At 42.7% G+C, this 14,292-nt stretch overlaps 1 protein-coding gene and 1 long non-coding RNA gene across 9 annotated transcripts in view; one reads left to right on the top strand and one right to left on the bottom strand.

Moving 5' to 3' along the window:
* HHAT (hedgehog acyltransferase) overlaps positions 1 to 14,292 on the top strand; it is a 354,093-nt gene that overhangs the window by 165,488 nt on the left and 174,313 nt on the right. The gene's annotated exons all lie outside the window — the stretch shown is intronic.
* On the bottom strand, positions 6,830 to 10,735 carry LOC129048106 (uncharacterized). The gene is made up of 3 exons (XR_008510160.1): positions 10,600 to 10,735; positions 10,042 to 10,226; positions 6,830 to 7,257 (listed from the first exon to the last, which is right to left on the bottom strand). It is a non-coding gene; the product is annotated as an uncharacterized LOC129048106 (long non-coding RNA).

The raw sequence follows: 14,292 nt of genomic DNA, 5'->3' as shown, positions 1-14,292 counted from the left end.
GGCCCATCTGGTTACAGTCATAATTGAGCTGAAATCCACCTGAAAACCCTGTTTTCTGGTTCATTACTTACCCATATTAAATTTACCGGTATCTTGCATCATCCCCTCAGATGGTATTCTTTCACATCCCCGCCTCAGCCTGGTTGCTATCATCAGACATGTCTTTCTTTGTCAATCTATCTTTAAGTAGGCACTTGAAGTTGAGGGCGACTTTCCAGGTGTGGTCTGATGAACACAAGACACGCTCAATTCTTTTGTTCTCCTTTGAAGCAGATAAATATTAGAATTTGGTTGCAGGGAGGTGGGTTAGAATACTGTTGATTCATTGAGCTCCCTCTTGGCTTAAAGGCTAAATCTCAATCTGCTTCTGCAACATCACCTTGCCTCTGTCCTACATGTGCAGTGCTTTGTAGTCCATAGTAAAGACTTGGGCTGCTCCTCTGAGTGAAGTGGGGAACAATTGTAGCATTAAGTAGAGGAGTGATGTGTCTTGGGTCTTTAAAGGATCATTCTGGCTGCTCTGTTGAGAATGGCTTTTTGGGAGCAAGGGGAACCTTTTAGGAGGCTATTGAAGTGGAAGTGGTAAGAAGTCATCAGATTCTGGATATATCTCAAAGTAGAGCTAATAGGCTCTGCTGATGGGATTGGATGTCAGGGTTACAGAGTCAAATATGACTGCAGGGTTTTTAGCCTCAACTGCTGGTAGGATGGAGTTGCCATCAACTGAGATAGGGCAGGCTACCAGAGGGGGAGATGCAAGCGGGGGGATCAGGAGTTCAGTTTGAAATATGTATATATTTTTTTTTTTTTGAGACAGAGTTTTGCTCTTTTTTCCCAGGCTGGAGTGCAATGGTGCAATCTCGGCTCACTGAAACTTCTGCCTCCCAGGTTCAAGTGATTCTTCTGCCTCAGCCTTCCCAGTAGCTGGGATTATGGGTGTACACCACCATGCCTGGCTAATTTTTTTAGTTTTGGTAGAGACAGGGTTTCACCATGTTGGCCAGGCTGGTCTCGAAGTCCTGACCTTAAGTGATCTGCCTGCCTTGGCCTCCCAAAATGCTGGGATTACAGGCATGAGCCACTGTGCCTGGTGTGAAATTGCTTTTTGACATCCGAGTAGAGTTATTTAAAAAGTAGGGAGAGACCATCCTGGCTAACACAGTGAAACCCCGTCTCTACTAAAAATACAAAAAATTAGCTGGGCGTGGTGGCGGGCGCCTGTAGTCCCAGCTACTCGGGAGGCTGAGGCAGAAGAATGGCCTGAACCCGGGAGGCAGAGGTTGCAGTGAGCCGAGATTGTGCCACTGCACTCCAGCCTGGGCGACAGAGCAAGACTCCGTCTCAAAAAAAAAAAAAAAAAAAAAAGGTAGGGAGATGTATGGCTCTGGACTGCAGGAAAGAGCCCTGAGCTGGAACTCCCAATTTGGGAGTCTTTAGCATAGGTAGCACTTAAAACCCAGAGACTGGGTGGTACGACTGCCAAGGGCAAGAGTACAGAGAGGAGAGAAGAGGACCAAGGACCAATGAGCCCTGGCTCTCCAACAGTGAGAGGCTGGAATCAGCAAAGGCACCTGAGAAGGAGCAGCCAGTGAGTTACCAGGAAAACCAAAAGAACATGGGGTCCTGGGGACTCAGTGAAAATCAACGAGGATATCTATGTAATAGATTACAAACTTTATGTATAAAATAGAATATTTTATACATCTATAATATATAATACATGCTTAATATATATTTTCCATAAAGATTTTATATAAATTATAATATATTACAAAATTTATATAATAGATGACTTCTGGGGAAATACAGCAAAGGTGGCTTAGTGGAAAGGGCACCAGGAATCAGAAGGCCAGAGGGCTGGGCTCAGTTCTGTTGGTCTTAGTTCTTTAACTTTAGGCATGTTAAATAGCCTTTTTCAAGCAACATTTTTGACTCATCGGGAAAGTAGAGATTTTAATCCTTTCTTTACTCTCAGTTATTGCAAGAATCAATTGAAGTAATAGATATGGATATGGTTTGTTAGCAATAAAGATCCTGTCCTCCCTCCTTCTCTATGTATGTATAAATGTATGTGTATGTATATAAGGAATTCCAGATATTTGTTATAACTAATGCCTATTGGACCATTCAGATTATGACCTATTGTAGGTCATAATCATTTTAGTGGGTTTCAGGCAACATTTGAAAATGGAATAAGACCAAGCATGGTGGCTCATGCCTGTAATCCCAGTGCTTTGGGTGGCCGAGGCGGGCAGATCACCTGAGGTCAGGAGTTCAAGACCAGTCTGGCCAACATGGTGAAACCCCGTCTCTGCTAAAAATACAAAAGCCAGATGGGTATGGTGGTGCATGCCTGTAATCCCAGCTACTTGGGAGTCTGAGGCAGGAGGAGAATCACTTGAACCTAAGAGGCAGAGGTTGCAGTGAACCAAGATCACAACACTGCATTCCAGCCTGGGCAACAGAGTCAAACTCTGTCTCAAAAAAAAAAAAAAAAAAAAAAAAAAAAAGAAAGAAAATAAAATGGAGTAGAAAATATCAGTATTCATGGGTTAGAGAGAGTAAAGTTTTTAAATCTTTTTAGTTATATACTTGCGTTAGTTATCAAATTACCCCCATACTTAGTAGTTTAAAACAATAAGCATTTGTTATTTAGAGGGTTGAGGTATCTGTGAGCTGCTTAGCTGGGTGGTTTGATTCTGGTGGAAGACAAGCTGTCAGCCAGGGCCGCAGTCATCTGAAGGCCTTGCTGGGCTGATCCTCTTCCAGGCCTATGCTTGTGGCTGTTGGCAGGAGGCCTCAGCGTCTCACCACACAGGCCTTGCCTTAGGGCTACTCATGACATCTTTGCTGGTTTCTACCAGAACACATGACCTAAGACAGAGAACAAGAGAGTGCCCCCGAGACAGAAGATGCAGTATTAGATCAAAAGTAAGAGTATCAGATCAAAAGGAATCAACTCTGATTCTCTTCTCTTCTGTTAGTCACATCTAGCGATCCTGGTACCGTGTGAGAGGGACTTTACAAGAGTGTGAAGGTCGGGAGGTGGGGATTGTCCAGGGCCATCATGGAGACTGGCCATCACAACTTCTATAACTGGGTTGAGTTATAGGATACATCTTTAAATGTAGGTCATGTGAGAAAGTGTTTAAGAAACACTGCTGTGCAGTGTCTAATACTGTGCACCATTAGGCAGAGGTGTACATTAGCTAGCAGAAGCCCATTTAGGAAGCTCTGCTGTTGATGCTCCCTACACCCGTGGTTAATAACCTGTGACTTTAAGATCATGAATATGAACACCAGTGACTTTTTACAGTGAAGCAAGATAATGGAAGTCTTACTGGCCTATGGGGGACTGTTTGTCCTTAAGTAAATTGAGCCTGTACTAATGTCCTTTCAGAATCCTTCTGTCTGATTTCTGTAGTTTACACCTTTTACCTATCTGGTCATCTGCCAAGTATATCTGCTGGTGGTGGGTTCTCACTTCAAATCTGTGGTCATATTTTATGCACAACTGTGTGGCTTGTTTCTTATAGAATACATTACAGGGGTTTGTGATAGCAGTTATACTTTCAGCTGATCTGTCTTCCTGTTTATTCTTCTTATGAATGTGGTCTGAGTAATGAGCTTATGGAAAATTCTACCTGGAGATAAATGGGGTATAATTAAACTTTTATATTTGAGAATAGGGATTATTAAAAACATAAAGGTATGCCCTACTTAAAGGAATCTTGTAGAATAATTACAGACATGATTTGTATAACATAATTTGATATATTCCCTGGTGTGAAAACAAATCTGTTTTAGCTCTCCTAGCCAATATTTTTTGTGTTTAGTGTAAATGACTGAAAAAGAACAAATTATTTTCAAAGTGCTAATAGAGCCTAAGCAGGCTAAAAGTCTCTAGTTAAACAGTTAAAAGACCAGTAGAAAACACAACACAAAGTAAAAACATATGGCCTCGGGTTCTTAACTTGAAACTGTGGGAGTTTCAAACTGGAGTCGTTTCTTGATATAAAGTGAGCCCTACTAATTAATTGGAAAGGAACTGTTCTACAAGAAAGTTTCTTGGTTTGATGTTGACTGTTTGCTCTTCAACACACTCCTACTACTTGTCAGCCCTGCAGCCACAGGTCTTCTCTGGCTTAAGATTTTACACCTGAGGGCTTCTCTCCGTCTTCCAGTCACAGTGGAGGATTGGAGGATGTGCTGTTTTCAGTGGGCTCGCAGGTCTGTAGAGGCCCATTTGTTCTCAAACAGTTGCTACTGCTAGAATGCTGGGCTGACTCTAATTTTTTTTTTTTTTTTTTTTTGAGACGGAGTCTTGCTCTGTTGCCCAGGCTGCAGTGCGGTGACGCGATCTTGGCTCACTGCAACCTCCACCTCCCTGGTTCAAGCAATTCTCCTGCCTCAGCCTCCAGAGTATCTGGACTACAGGCACGCACCACCACGCCCAGCTAATTTTTATATTTTTAGTAGAGATTAATGGTGGCCAGGATGGTCTCGATCCCTTGACCTTGTGATCCACCCGCCTCAGCCTCCCAAAGTGCCAGGATTACAGGCATGAGCCACCGATCCTGGCCATAATTTTTTATTTATGTATCAGTTGACCCCCTAAGCTATCAGCCCTGTGGTCAGGGACTGTCCATCCCTGTACCTGACAGCATTTGGCTCATGGGAGAAGCTCAGTAAATGTAAAGAAATTACATTTTTTATTCTCTTGCATGGATTTATGTCCAGAAGAACAAGGTTTGGGATACAATATGCAAATGATACTACTTTTCTTAGTGTTTCTATTAAATGAAGTAAATTTTTAATTTTCCTTGAAGTATGTGAAACTTAAACATTTAAATGTTGAGACAACAGTATGATTCTTATTTCTTGAATTAAGATTGATTTTTAAAAATCTATTAAAAATCCCTATAGCATTTTTGGTAACATTCAGTGGGAGAGGAATTTAGTTTTGATAACACAGATAGGGACCACTGGTAGCTTGAGTGAGCAGGTTGAGAACCACTCAGCTAGAGAACACTGAAGGCCCCTTTATGTTCTCACCTGTGCATATCCCTGAAGACCCGGAAACATTATCAGTCAGCTTTATGAAGTGACTACTTCTCTGTCCAGAATGCTGTCTGAGCAATGGGTGGCTACTGAAGGTGGTGTAGGCCTGGCCCACTCACCCGGCTTTAGTATTAATTATAACTAGGAAAAACAAAAGCAACTGTTGGCATAGTGGATTGTGAAAGGCCAGGCACTCTTTTGTATGTATTGCTTCCTTGCCTTGCAGTCTGTTTCTTTTTTCTGAGACGGAGTCTCGCTCTGTGGCCAGGCTAGAGTGAAGTGGCGCGATCTCAGCTCACTGCAACCTCCGTCTCCTGGGTTCAAGTGATTCTCCTGCCTCAGCCTCCTGAGTATCTGGGATTACAGGTGCCCACGACCATGCCTAGCTAATTTTTGTATTTTTGGTAGAGACCAGGTTTCACCATGTTGGCCAGGATGGTCTCAATCTCTTGACCTTGTGATCTGCCCGCCTCAGCCTCTCAAAGCGCTGGGATTACAAGCATGAACCACCATGCCCAGCCCTTGCAGTTTATTTTTATTTTTCCTTGCTGCCTCTGCTGTGTGAATCAGCCTATGCCCTGCTTAGTCCTGAGAAGACCATCTGTATCACACTGCCTTGAACCTCAAGCCTCAAGCTGTGACAGAGCCCTGCAGAACTCCATCCTCATCCGTGTCCCCCTGGTCTCTGCTTCCCATTCCCCACACCTGCCTATGCTGCATTGTGACGTTGACAGTTCACAAATTGTGGCTCCTTAATTTTTTTCTTCTGGACTTCAATAAAAATAATTTGATGGAAAGCTATGGAAGTGGCCGGGTGTCATGGCTCACGCCTGTAATCCCAACACTTTGGGAGGCCAAGGTGGGCAGATCACTTGAGGCCAGGAATTTAAGACCAGCCTGGCCAACATGGTGAAACCCCATCTCTACTAAAAATATAAAAAAATTAGCTGGGCATGGTGGTGCATGCCTGTAGTCTCAGCTACTCGGGAGGCTGAAGCATGAGAATCCTTGGAACCCAGGAGTTGGGGATTGCAGTGGGCTGGGATTGTGCCACTGCACTCCAACCTGGGTGACAAAGAGAGACTCTCTCTCAAAAAAAAAAAAAAAAGTTATGGAAGGGAAAATAGCCATATTCACTTAGATTAGCTCAGCCACTTAAGTGAAAGAGATGCCCAAGGAGACATTTAGACATTTTGCTGGTAATTAGTAAGCCTAGGAGAGGCAGCTGCAAAGACTAGGAGAGCTTGCTGTTTTAAAACCCTGAAACTCTACTTATATCTTAGTCAAGTAGGGAATAAATAACCAAATGGGAATTCTTAAGGCTCCAATATATCATGAGCATGAGAATAAAACTGAGAAAGGAAAGGACACAAGTTAGTGAGAATGACAATAAAGTCAAATATATTTTCAAAATTTGTAAGTATCATTTTTAGATATAATGACTGTTGTCTTTTGAGTCCTGGTTATGGCAAAAAGTCTTTTGTTTCAATATAAAAGGAGGGAAAGCCTGTGTACCTCATTCCAGTTAAGCAACTTTTCAAAGCAGTTGGCTTTGGGTTACTAATAGGGGCAAGGCCAAATGTTCAACTATTCCGAGAGGCGAAACTAGATCCTTGAAGGGATCATGTGATGGCAATTTTTCAAACCATAATGAACAGATTCATCAAACATGTCATGAATAATCACTTGTTGTGATTATGTATTCACAAACAAACTGCTGAAGGGTAGAATGAGGTTTTAATAAGATGACTCATTATAAAAATATACATGCAGGGAAGATGCTCAGCTTTTAAGATTGTATTAGTAATAGTCTTATATTAGTTTTGTGTTGAATTCTTGTGAACTACTGGCACCTTTTTGTAAGTATTGACTCATTTAATTACCCAGCTCCTAGAAGTCAACCTTAGAAGCCAAACCTAATTTCTTTTGTTGCCTGAAGCTCTGGGTATCTTGGGTCCAGTTTACTCTACAAGCAGATGCTGAAGCTGGTGTCTGTATGTAATTTTTGGGGCATCATGGAGAGGAGGTGTAAGTCATATATCCTTGTTCTCTGTTTGGAGATACTCAGTAGTGTGGTTGTCAAGGGCAACCTGGGCAGAAAGATCAGCAGGGCTCTGTGGTTGCATTAGGCTTGTAGACTTCTCTCCTCTTAATCTTGCTGCTTTTGGTTGCCCTCTGGGCATCATTACTGAAGTGCTACTTGGAAGAAAGAAGAGAACATTTGTCACCATCTCCTGTGGCCCTGGAGCCAGCTCCCCTTATCAGTCACCAACTCAAGTGATGTTCTGTGGGGACTGTTGCCAGTTGGCTTCCACAGTGAGGATCCTAAACACTATGGAACTGACATATTACCTGGGAAGTACCTCCCACACCAGGCTGTCCAACTTCTTGTTCTTCAAAGCCCAGCTAGAGCATCAGCTCCTCTGGGAAGCCCTTCCTGCACGCCTCTCCTGCCCTCCCCATGCTGGTAAAATGTAAACACCCACTCAAGAGCTCTCACAGTACCTCATGCTTGTCTCTTCTTTGGCATTTGTCCCTTTGTTCCGGATTCATTGCATCACTTATATTTCCTCCACCAGACTGAGTGCTGGAGGACCACAGTCTGCTTTGTTCAGTTTTATTTTTCTAGCCTCTAATGCCATGCCTGGCACATAGTAGGCACTCTAAATATTCATTAAATGGATTTCTTTGCCATTCTTATTTTGGCCCATAGACTCTGTTGCCCCAACCTCTGCCTTTTGCAGATGCTTGAAAATCTCCTGGCACATCTGTTTCTGTCCTATCTCCTCCCCTTTCTCCCTTTTGCCCCAGCAGCTTTGCCCTGTTTCATCGGTTGCATTGGAGTTTGGGCAGGAAAATAGAAACCACTCAAGATATTTTGGGTGGCAAGGATTAACTACAGGGAAGTGGAGGCACACAGAATTCATAGAGGGGTGGTGGAGTGGAGGGTCGGAAGGCTGTTGGAAGCTGCTGCTGCTGATCTTGGCTGCCTGCAGCACCAAAGTGGGGTCTCAAGAGTCCCTCACTGCAGAAGCAGCTAGCGAAACCCATGTCTGCAATCTGCTGACGTCCACAGTCCTATCCCCAGCTGCTCCTGGGGAAAAATGGCTTTTCTTGCTTTTTTCCCTTCAGTTCTTATGAGAGTGCCTCTCATTGGGAGAACTGAATCGGAAGTCAGCTGAAAAGGGAATCTGGGAAGTGCTAGTTTATAGGCATTTCACCTCTGAGGTACAGGCCAGTGCTTAGAAGGAAGGAATATCCACACACAAAAACTGGCATATTGAGAACACTGCCCTGCTTCATCTGAGACCTTCTCCCTGAGCTGCCCACCCCCACCCTTTTTTTTAAACAAAGCTCTGCCCATCTTATTGGATGCTTTAATTTTGTTAATATGTGGGAACCCTCATCCTTAGTCTTATTCCAGCAATTAGCAACCCCTCTGCCTATATTTTAGATCTCCTCTATCCTTCTTAAGAATTAAATCTTTCCGGCCAGGCACGGTGGCTCACGCCTGTAATCCCAGCACTTTGGGAGGCCGAGGCGGGTGGATCACGAGGTCAGGAGATGGAGACCATCCTGGCTAACACAGTAAAACCCTGTCTCTACTAAAAATACAAAAAATTAGCTGGGAGTGGTGGTGGGCGCCTGTAGTCCCAGCTACTTGGGAGGCTGAGGCAGGAGAATGGCGTGAACCCGGGAGGTGGAGCTTGTAGTGAGCTGAGATCGCGCCACTGCACTCCAGCCTGGGCGAAAGAGCAAGAATCTGTCTCAAAACAAAACAAAACAAAACAAAATCTTTCCTAGTCCAGAAATTATAAGCATAATCTTTTGAAAAGTATATCTCATTTAATTTATAGTACATACGTCATTTGAAAATCACCAAATTTTTAGTGAGGCAATCTGAGTTTAAGTTAAAATCAGGTCCCTTATTGGCCACATAATTGTAGGAAAATCATTGAATCATGCATTTACATATTTATCAGGCTTGTACTAAGTGCTAAGAGCCAGGCTCTGTTAGGTACCATTGGCTGTTAAATGCTTGTAATACACAAGCCCTATTTTCCTTATAGTTTGTTAAGAAATGTTTGTGATGGTGCTTTGTAAATTTAAAGTTCTACTGAAGTACTGATTATTATTTTCTTAATAGACAACAACTTATAAGTTCATGTTTAGAATTACTACTTTAATAGAATTTATTGTAGTTATAATATGTCAGCAAAGTGGTATCATGGTCATATTAAGGCACACCACCTGGAGTGAATCAGCCTCAATTTTTTTTTCTTTCTTGCTGTCTATATACTCAAGATTTAATTTAGCTTATACTATATACTCAGTATACTGTCTATATACTGAAGATTTTTTTTTTGAGACAGTCTCCCTCTGTCACCCAGGCTGGAGTGCAGTGGCACAATCCTGGCACACTGCAGCCTCTGCCTCCTGGGTTCAGGTGATTCTCCTGCCTCAGCCTCCTGAGTAGCTAGGACTACAGGCATGTGCCATGACACCCAGCTAATTTTTGTATTTTTGGTAGAGACAGGGTTTCGCCATGTTGGCCAGGCTGGTCTCGAACTCCTGGCCTAAAGTGATTTGCCCACTTTGGCCTCCCAGAGTGCTGGGATTACAGGCATGAGCCACTGTGTATTCAAGATTTAATTTTACTTAGCCTGACTGCCTTGCCCATGCTCCTAGCAAGGCAGGGATGAGGTTTAATTGTCCTACTAGAACAGGACACAGTAGGTGAGAGGTAAGTCCCCAAAAGAAGCCAGGCTTTCCCTCAGAACCAACAAGCAAACAAGCAAAACCAACAAATGTCAACATGTAACACCTATCTACTTTTCTGTCATCTGATGACTTTGCTTTATACTCTTGAAAATTTTCCCTCCACCAAATCACTGCCATTTGCATTCATCTTCTTCTAAATCTTCTGTACCTATCACCTGGTACAATGGAAGACTTTCCCCCAAATGAACAAAAACCAACCTTGTTTGTTTCATCTTTGTTTGGTGACTATGGTTCCTCTTCTCCTTCAGGACATAACTCTTCCTCATTAGAGTTATCCACACCGGGTAGTGTCCTCCTCTCCTTCTCATCCTCTCTTCACTTGGCTCTAGTCTGGCTTCCATTTCCACCACTCAATGAAACTGCTCCTTAAAGTTGCCAGTGACCTTTCGTTTGGCAAATGTGTCCAATAGACATTTTTACATGAAGAGATAAAAAGCAAGATGAATTTAGACCCTTATACTCACCCCACACACAAAAATTAACTCAAAATAGATCATGAACTTTAAGTGCTAAACTATGAAACTTTTAGAAGAAAACATAGAAAATTTTCAAGATCTTGGGTTAAGCAAAGATGTCTTAGATATAACACCAAAAGCATGATCCACAATAGGAAAAACATTGATCAACTGGATTTTTGAAATTCAAAACTTTTGTGCTTCAAAGACATTTTCAGAAAATGAAAAGATAAGCTATAGGTTGAGAGAAAATATTTGCAAATTACACATCCAATAAAGGACTTGTTTCCAGAATACTCACAAGGGTAGGAATTTTCTTGTTCATTGCTGTATCCTAAGCATCTCTTGTAGCTCTATTGAGCATCTAGAAGGTACTCGATAAATATTTCCTGGATAATTATAGCATTAATATAGTTTGGAGAATACTCTGTTAGGATTCTTAATGACGTCTAAGGAGGAGAGAAAACAATCTTGAAAATTTGTAGAATGTTTTTGAAGCATTTGTACCTACTACATTGATTCCCTTTTCTGCTCTTGGTATCATTGTATCCATGCCACAGTTAAGAAAACAGAGCCATGGAGGGATTAACTTTTTGCCTGTGGTTAAATACTGTTACGTGGTAGAGCCAGAATCCGGAACTTGAATTTCTTTTTTTTTTTTTTTTTTAATTTTATTTTTTTCTTTTTATTATTATTATTATTATTATACTTTAGGCTCTATGGTACATGTGCACAACGTGCAGGTAAGTTACATATGTATACATGTGCCATGCTGGTGCGCTGCACCCGCCAACTCGTAATTTCTAGTTCTACATTCAGTGCATCATGATTTCCACTGCTGTTGGGGAAATGTCTTCACTCCTGAGCTGATGATGGCTGGAACTGGTGCCTTCTCACCTCTCCTTCAGCAGTGTGAAATGCCCAGATCTCAAGCTTGTGGGCTATTTTCCCAGACCTTCCTTCCTGATGATCTGATGGCAGACACACTTGTCTGATCCATAAGAACATGTCATGTGATAACTCAGGACTGTTTTCACCATGTTTGTTCTGAGGAGTTTGTCCTCCCAGGGCTTGTTTTCTACTTTTCCATCAGACCTTGGTATTTCACAAAACGTGTTTGACTGCCAACTGGGATCATGCTAGTCTAAGTGTCTAAGTTTATTTTCACTTCACTTCTCACTATGTTCCCAGCGTAGCTTTTTATTCTTTTTTTTTTTTTTTTTTGAGATGGAGTCTCGCTCTGTTGCCTAGGCTGGAGTGCAGCGGTGCGATCTCGACTCCAACAACCACCTCCTGGGTTCAAGCGATTGTCCTGCCTCAGTCTCCCAAGTAGCTGGGATTACAGGTGCTCACCACTACACCCGGCTAATTTTTGTATTTTTAGTAGAGACGGGGTTTCACCATGTTGACCAGGCTGTTCTTGAACTCCTGACCTCAGGTGATTCACCTGCCTCGGCCTCCCAAAGTGCTGGGATTACAGGCATGAACCACCACGCCTGGCCCAGCTTTTTATTCTTGACTGTGAGCAGGTTGAGACGTAGGTTAACAGATGGAGCTGAAGATGGTATGATATGGTGACAGTTACTATGTGATGTCATCAGGAAGCCTATTCTAAGAATTGTGCCTCAGGCATCCTTAGAAAATAAAGATGTTGCTTGAGACTGAGAGGAGGGCAGCATTGGGACACTTTGAACAAAAAGCTGGGATCTAGGGGGCCTGATCGATCAGCCTCAGCTCTGCTGTTTGTTGTATTTCAATTATTTCATATTCCTTATTCTCTGCTTCCGAATTAGTCAAGTGAGGAGGAGGTTAGGGCAGATACACTTTCAGGTCTTGTCTGCTCTCCAAAATTGGGTTAGGTAGGCCAGCTGGAACTAATCAGGGCTTCTTGAGTCTAGGTATAAACTTTATCACCCTAGCGATGTGCTTTGGTTTTTGCCCCCAGCTGTGCAAATTAGTTTTCAAACTTCCCAGACAGGAATGTAAAGGCTGAACTCAGGCAGCCTATTAATAGGATAAACAAGTCTAGCGATAAAAGACTGAAGATTGAAAATGGAAGAGGTGGAGGCAAGGATTGACAGCTAAATTTTGGTACATTGTCTACATGCTGCCCTGCCTGTGTCATGCTAAGTGGCCATGACAACAGTGGTTCTAAAATATACCTCAGTTGTATGGTATTTGCCACTCCTGGTCATAGTCTGTTGCTGTTTTTATCCCTAGCTCCCACCCAGCCAAGATTAGTCTGGGAGGAAGGACAGGACCCCAAAGGGCAGGCAGCCTGTTAGAGCAGAACAAGTCCTGGAACTGGCCATGGGTTCTGGTCTGAGTTCTGCCATGGACACGGTGTGTGGGCCCCACCCCTCCTCTGTCAAAGGAGCAGTTCCAAGCTAGGTGATATATAAACCTCTGTGCTCTGTGAGTAAGCATATGGGCAGCACCACTTTGTCAGGCCCAACAAGCCTAATTTTGATGCACTGTGAGGCTCTAATGAGTACAGCAGTCATAATCATCATAAATAAACCGCCAGGGCTGCCATGGATGTGTTAGCCCAGGCACAGTCTACTAATTTGCTGATGGTAATCAGACAGGAGCTGCTGCTGTGGGAGGGAGCATTCATACTTAGAGACGCTGCCTGAAAGTGCCTGAAACACTAACTTGGAAGCTTGAGGCTTAAAGGAATCTTAAAGGTCATCCATTCCAGTTTTTTTATCTCAAGCTGAAATCTGCCTCCCCATGGCTGCTATCAGTTGATGTGCAGACAGCAAAACTTGCATATCATACACACAAGATTTTCTATTTTTAATTTCTGGAAGGAGCTAAGAATAATATGTATAGGATCCATGTTCCTTATGTCTCCTCATGAGGAAATCCTGGTTTTCTGTGGGCTGGTTAGTTGTGAGACTATTTCCTTAAAAGGTGATAAGAATGATTGTGCTACAGTTTGATCACTATCTTATTTCAGAAGAGAACCCCTATTTTTATCTGTGGGTATTTATTTTATGCACTTACATAAAATAATCAGTGTATTAAATAACTACTTTTGAGCTTCTTCTATCTGCAGTGTATGATGCTGAGTGCCAGAGCAGACAGAAGCATTGGTACCTGATTACAGGCCTATCATTCACACATTGCTTCACTCAACGACATTTATTGCTTTCCGGCAGGCTCTGGTTCTTGCCCTTATGAAGTTTTTGGTCTGTTGTGGGAGAGAATGATTGATTAGTTATCAATCACACTGCATTGAAATTATTGTTGACTTTGCCATCCCTTTAGGCTCTATTCTCCCTGAAGCGGAGGTTATGCGCTGTGCATTACTGAATTTCCAGTATCTAGCGCAGAATGGGCACATAGTAAATATTTGTTAAATGAGTCTGTGGTTGAATATATGAAGGAAAAAGCACAGACATTGGTGTCTGCTCTGAGCTAGATCCTGACTCAGCATTTACTAGCCGTGAGACTGGGAATAAAGACACAAGCCTTCATAAAATAGGACCTATTTCACAGGGTTGTTGTGAAGATTAAAAATTGAGAATATACAGAGTGCTTAGCCCAGTGTTTGGCATATACTTCTAAGAAAACAATGTGTATTCTTTTCCTACTGTAGCTCCTTAAGGTGCTTTTTCCATCTGTATACAAAAACTAAAGAAAACACATATTTTTTTTCTTTTTTTTTTGAGACGGAGTCTCGCTTTGTCGCCCAGGCTGGAGTGCAGTGGTGCAATCTCGGCTCACTGTAACCTCCGCCTCCTGGGTTCAAGCGATTCTCCTGCCTCAGCCTCCCTAGCAGCTGGGATTACAGGCGCCCACCACCACGCCTGGATAATTTTTGTATTTTTAGTAGAAACAGGGTTTCACCATTTTGGCCGGGTTGGTCTTGAATTCTTGACCTTGTGATCTACCTGCCTCGGCCTCCCAAAGTGCTGGGATTACAGGCGTGAGCCACCGCACTGGCCATGAGAATATATTTCTAGAGTTCATTGGATTGCTAGTGTTT

This window comes from Pongo abelii, chromosome 1 (genome assembly GCF_028885655.2).
Source record: "Pongo abelii isolate AG06213 chromosome 1, NHGRI_mPonAbe1-v2.0_pri, whole genome shotgun sequence".
Lineage (NCBI taxonomy): Eukaryota > Metazoa > Chordata > Mammalia > Primates > Hominidae > Pongo > Pongo abelii.
Note: the sequence above shows the minus strand (reverse complement) of the source record. Positions and strands in the feature narration are given on the sequence as shown.